Genomic DNA, 5,756 nt, shown 5'->3' with positions numbered 1-5,756 from the left:
TTCCCACTACAGCCTCAGAATAAAAAGAGACACAAGAATTGATTTAACTGAGACTCCCAAAGACAGTTTGACCTTTGACCCCCATTTGTTTTTATACAAAAAATTCATGTGAGCATGAGTTTAAAGTGAATTACATTAGCATCATTCTATACATAAATAGGAAGAGTATGTTACATGCGAGAGTTAGTCCACTGTATATTTATTAATACTAACAGTATTTATTTATTAGGTTGTCATGTGTTTGTCCTAGGTGTACAGATTTGTGCATTAGAATAAATGTGAATTAAAAACATACATGCATACAACATATCTGACCCTGGACCACAAAACCAGTATATTTGTAGCAATAGCCAAAAATATATTGTATGGCTCAAAATTATTGATTTTTCTTTTATGCCAAAATCCATCGTTAGGATATTAAGTAAAGATTATGTTCCATGAAGATATTTTGTAAAATTCCTACTGTAAATATATCAAAACTTAATTTTTGATCAATAGTATGCATTGCAAGAAGTTCAGTCGGACAACTTTAAAGGCGATTTTCTCAATATTTTGATTCCAGATTCCAGAAATAGTTGTATCTTGGCCAAATATTGTCCTATCAATCCATACATCAATACAAAGCTTATTTATTCAGCTTTCAGAGGGTGAAACACTTGAGTGGTAGAAATTTTTTAAATACTGATTTTGAAAGTACAACATGTACACATATGAGTGCATTATTTCAATGTGTCAATAGTAACTAAAATCAATTTATGACAACTCACGAGTGGTTTTGTGGTTCAGGGTGACTTATTAACGGTCTATGACTTTCAAGAAAACTAACCTTATAGTGACACAAGCTGTGTATGTGTTCAATTAACTGTTTTTGTTTTCTAGGCAATAATGGAAGTAATGTTTAATAGCATTTTTGTAGCTGCAAGAAAAGACATTTGGCATCTGTAGTTGCCAGAAATTCACGGTCAAAAATTCTGAGACAATGTTTCAGGTATTTGGTAGCGGCATATTGGTTCAGCAACTTATTTCAGCATATTTCATTAATGATATCATGTTAATATACTAAACTACATGAAGTACCAAAACCTGCTTTTTGCCTTAAATTTGACTAATTACTACTGATACAAGTGCTAAAGTAGAAAAGCATGATGAATTGCAAGTGGCCGGTCCATAAAACATGGCCAATACTACAGACAGTGCACATGGTTACACACACAAAGAACGTCAGAGTAACACAAATGACATTAAAATAACTCATTGAACACCAACTAAATCAAATAATACACCTTATAAATGACTAATAACAAAGAAAAATGATTCACATCAAATATAAAATGTGATGTCTCACACAGGAATGTCCTACGAATTGTCAAGATAAATTTGTTGTAAGCTAATGTTCAACCATTACAAATTTGTTTACAATGTAAAATATACAGTTAACAGGTTTACAGTAGTAAAATGTGTGGACAATACATCAGTTTCTAACAAAATTATAATAAAGTGCAAAAAAATAGTAACTCACCAGCTGTTACATTACGAGTACGAGCACCACAGCAATGTTATCCCTCTTTTTGAAGTGTTATTAAAGGTTTGCTTGCCCACTTGCTTTGTTAACAATGAACTATGTGAGGAGTGACAGAGAGATAGAAATGCATCTGCAGGCACTTTTGCCTTGGAAGAGAGAAAGAGAGAGAGAGAGAAAGCGAGAGAGAGAGAGAAAGAGTGACACAGCGAGTCAACATCAGTGTCAAGTTTGAACTTAATGCCAGAGAGAGAGAGCAGCAAAAAGAAAAAAAAAACACTACAGATAATAGAGTGATGAAAAAGAAGAGGGGGGATGGCAGAAAAAAAGCAGTTTAATATTAATTAGCATGCACACGTTAAAAGTTGAATTTTGGAGGAAAATTAGATGAATGTTGGACATTTCCTGAAGTGGGAATGTTTGCATTTCTTCTCACAACTTATAAAAACACATTAATTGTATAGTCTGTTTGTTTCAGCATGACTGAATCCACAGGTTTGGATTTATATATAGATAGTTTATAAGCAAGACTGCTCAAGATGCAGATATGTCAGTTGTTACAATTGCAAATATTTGGAAAACGCTGGGAAAAATCATTTTGAACAGGAAAATGTGTATATTTGTATATTTTTTAAAGACTTGTTTCATTAAATCTAAAAAAAACCAAATGAGCATTTTTTTTCTCTCTCCACTGTTCAAAAATCCATCTCATTATTTTATCCACAGAATAAAATGCACAAAAAGGGAAAAATGATATGGGTTAAATCAGTTCAATTAAGTCTGATTAAATTATATTTGATGTGACCTTCCTCACTGAATGCATTTTATCATAACAAATTAAAATAAATATTAGTTTCTTTGAATTAAGCACATAGATTTCCCAGTATTAATATTGTATATGTAATGTGATAAACACAATAAATTATATGTTGAAGAAGCAATAATGAGAGAGCAATGAGAGCTAGATGAGGGTATAAATAAACCAGTGTGTGTGTGTGTGTGTGTGTAGGTAGGGGAACAGGGGGATGCCACATTATTTTATTTCCAGTTGACTAGACTTTACATCCCCACACTTCTTTATCAAGCAGTTCCATATTTGTGCTCTGAAGGAAAATATCTGTAAAAAATACATGAAATAAAATGAATACAATTAAATATATTTTAAAATATCAATTATTAGTAATAAAAAATAATAATATTATTATTAAAACAGGTTTATTTACTTATTTTTATGTCTAAGGACATCTTAATAATAATGATAATTATTATTATTAATATTGGTATTCCTGTCGTTGTTATAAACACACACACACACACACACACACACACACACACACACACACACACACACACACACACACACACACACATATATATATATATATTTTTTTTTATTTTTTTTTTTAATCATGAGAAGCATACATGTGTCCAACCTTTTGACTGTGCAGTATTATAACATATTAACCAGTCATTTTGGATTATGTACAGATGTGCATTATTTACTGCGATTGTGTGTATGTGTCACTATAGTTGTTCTGTGATTAACTAATGTTTCATGTATTCATGAGCGCGGTCACGTGACCGGTGCGGGTCCAAGGATGTGTGTGTTCATGCAAAGATTCATATAGCTTTAGGACATGCATTTTTTTGTAACTAACCCCCAACCCCATCATCTCTCTACCTCTTTTTTTAGCGCTGGGGGTTAAAAGTGGGGCGGGAGGGGGCTGTGGAGAGAGAAGATGTGGTCACCATAGCAACAATGCCAGGACAAATATTCATCAAGTCCTTAAAAACAAAGCCGAGCGGAGCAGCTTTATAAAAAAACTCGTGTAGTTCATCCTGGGACAGTCAGCAGAGAGACGCAGAGATGCGAACGACTTAACTAACAACACTTAACTTAGAAAAAATTAATTTCTTTCTCAGGTAGGCTAATTAAAAAGAAGCTCGGCTTTTTTGTTTATCATAGGTGTTGTCGTTACTTTTTGGAACGGTGGTTTCCTTCAACGCGTTTTTTTTCCGTTTCTGTCCATCCTGTTGGTTCACTTATGCAGTTTCTCCGTCGTTTTTTCCTCGTGTTGTGTTGCCCCTGGCGACACCGTGCAGCATCCTCTCTCTCCCGCCCCTCCTCCCTCTCTCTCTCCCTCCTCTCTGTCCCTGTCACCTTCAATCGTGCTGTAAAAGCAGACACAGTGCCTGAGGACAGAGCGAGAGGAACACAACCGAGACAGAGACACAGCAGCAGCACAACAGAAGAGGAAGGTGAACACGGAGTCATGTAGTGATTATCGTCGGCATCTGTCCGCTTCACCCATTATTAATAACAGCGTTAGCGCCCCCTTGTGCCAGTTACCAAATCAGTTACAGAACAAAAATTTACAGATAATGTACTCACCCCCCTTGTCATCCAAGATGTTCATGCCTTTCTTTCTTCAGTTGTGAAGAAATTTTGTTTTTTGAGGAAAACATTTCCAGATTGTTCTCCATAATGGACTTCTATGGTGCCCCTGAGTTTGAACTTCCAAAATGCAGTTTAAATGCAGCTTCAAAGGGCTCTAGTCTAAATGATCCCAGGCGAGGAAGAAAGACCTTATTTAGCGTAACGATCGGTTATTTTCTAAAAACATTTACAATTTATATACTTTTTAAACCTTTACACAGATTACACACGACGAGCATTTGAGGTTAAAAAGTATATAAATTGTAATCTTTTTTAGAAAATGATCGATCGTTTTGCTAGATAATAGACGATTTCCTCGTCTGTGATCGTTTAGAGCCCTTTGAAGCTGCATTTAAACTGCATTTTGGAAGATCAAACTCAGGGGCACCATAGAAGTCCATTATATGGAGAGAAATTCTGAAATGTTTTCTTCAAAAAACATAATTTCCTTACGACTTAAGAAAGAAAGACATGAACATCTTGGATGACAAGGGGGTGAGTACATTATCTGTAAATTTTTATTCTGAAAGTGAACTACTCCTTTAAACATTTGAAAATTAAAGGGGTCATATGATGCAGTTTCTTGTTTTGCTCTTTGGAATGTTATGTTATGTCTTTGTTATGTTATATCTCAAAGAGATATTTATTATAAAAAATCAGACTCAGCCATGCCTTTCTAAAACATGCTCATTCACATATCCACGTCAGGATATGCCTAGATTTGCATAACACCGCCCATATGTATATAGAGACAGAGCGCATGTAGCTCTCTATTGACTTTGTATTGCGGAAAGCGGACTCCTTGTCATTTCTGACTTAAAACAATAAACATAACAATGTCTAGAAGCTGCTATGAGACAAGGTGTACAGTAAACAAGCTAAAAAACACAGAACTGTGTTTTTATAAGCTGTCGACCCAAAAAAAAAAAACAATTGTTTAAGGACACAAATAGTAAATGTCAGTGTATTTCACATTGGGCCATTCAATTGGAACATTTCTCCAACAAAAGGAAGGTAAGGAAAATGTGCACTGACACAGACCAATAAAATTTAGTTTATAAATATATCTTTCAGGGTGGTGATATAATCCTTTGACATGGTTAAAAATAATGAATGTTTACTGTTGCTGTTAAATTTCCCTCCAGCGGGCGTAGTTGTGGAGACACAGTGTGTTTCATTGCAAAAGCGATAGTACTTTGTTTAGCCTTCCAAATGAGGACACAACTAGAAATCAGTCTTTAAGTTATATTTACAACACTGTTCAAGGCAAATATTCGAGTGGGTGCTGCGCATTTCACAGAGGACTGTTTACTGAACCTGGGAGAGCAGCGTACAATGCCAGCTGTACACTAAGGGTTAAGGCTATAAAGTGGGGCAATTCCAGCGTTGCAAGGACAGTCTGCGCTTTTGACTGATGGCCTGTAAGTACATTTTCATATTTAAAGAGAGTGTAGAGTAATGCTTATTGTTTCTCATTCTACGATCGAAAATGCAAACATGGTGTTATGTATACGTGACGCAATGTGACGCAACGTGATGCAACGCGCAAAAAGACTGTATGAGTCATTATAATCAGTAGTTATGTCCCCACTAGATGCAACAAATGCCTCTTTTATAATGGGTTTTATTGTTTCTGTCTCGTCACACCGAGAAATGGCATCACAAGATAATAAGGGCTGTAACATTTTCATCACACGCTTGAGGTATTCAGGCAATCACAACGCACCGGACAGCTGGCCAATCAGAGAACACCTCGCTTTTCATCAATGATGAGTTTTAATAAAAGTCAAAGCGTTTCAG

Source organism: Garra rufa, chromosome 22, assembly GCF_049309525.1.
Source record: "Garra rufa chromosome 22, GarRuf1.0, whole genome shotgun sequence".
Lineage (NCBI taxonomy): Eukaryota > Metazoa > Chordata > Actinopteri > Cypriniformes > Cyprinidae > Garra > Garra rufa.
This window is presented reverse-complemented; position numbering follows the sequence as displayed.